Source organism: Pseudophryne corroboree, chromosome 5 (assembly GCF_028390025.1).
Source record: "Pseudophryne corroboree isolate aPseCor3 chromosome 5, aPseCor3.hap2, whole genome shotgun sequence".
Taxonomy (NCBI): Eukaryota; Metazoa; Chordata; class Amphibia; order Anura; family Myobatrachidae; genus Pseudophryne; species Pseudophryne corroboree.
The window spans coordinates 214,207,356-214,208,115 of record NC_086448.1 but is presented as its reverse complement, the minus strand read 5'-3'; the positions used below and the strand labels follow the sequence as shown (position 1 = coordinate 214,208,115).

The window sequence follows — 760 nt, the reverse complement described above, 5'->3', positions numbered from 1 at the left end:
TGCCATCATTACGGTTGGACTCCAACCCTCTGTTCCTTATTTATTTAATCACGATTCAGTTACCCCAATCACCTCCTTTATAACTTCCTCCGCCGGTTCCCATTCCACATTCATTGCCTCCACCCCCCACTTACACACTACACCCCCCCCCCCCGCCCCAGCCCTCCACCCTTCCCATCCCCCCCCCCCACCGACCTCCCACCCCCTTCCCACCCAACCCTATCCACTCTATTTGAGATATGACACATGTATGGTAAGTAATTATTACAGTCAAACCACACTGGAAATGCCCAATCTCGCCCGATCTTGGAAGCGAAGCAGTGTCGGGCCTGATCAGTACCAGACTAGGGAGACCATCTGGGAATATCAGGTACTGTAAATAAAAAACTATATATTAAAAGCCTACATGAGCTAGTCATTATCACAATTTCACATATATGAACCTACCCCTGGCCTTGTCTAAATACTGTCTGTACCTATATCACCAACACATTAAACACCACTAATTAACCATATTATCTGTCTCAATATTAGTATTTTATATATTTATACTATTTATATATTTTATAATTATAAATCTGCACGTTATTATTGATGAAACACTTCACGTATTTATATCATAAAACCACTCTAGGAATTGTTACTATGGTGATTACATTGTTTTATAATCACTTATCGATTAAATCTTTTTCTTTATTTACATGGTTCACGGAGGATCATTATGAGAATATCCCTGATTTTGACCTCCGCAAACATGGCC

At 40.7% G+C, this 760-nt stretch overlaps 1 pseudogene; it reads left to right on the top strand.

Moving 5' to 3' along the window:
• Nucleotides 1–262: 262 nt before the first annotated feature.
• On the top strand, nt 263–382 carry LOC134929885 (5S ribosomal RNA; annotated as a pseudogene).
• The last annotated feature ends 378 nt before the right edge of the window (nt 383–760 follow it).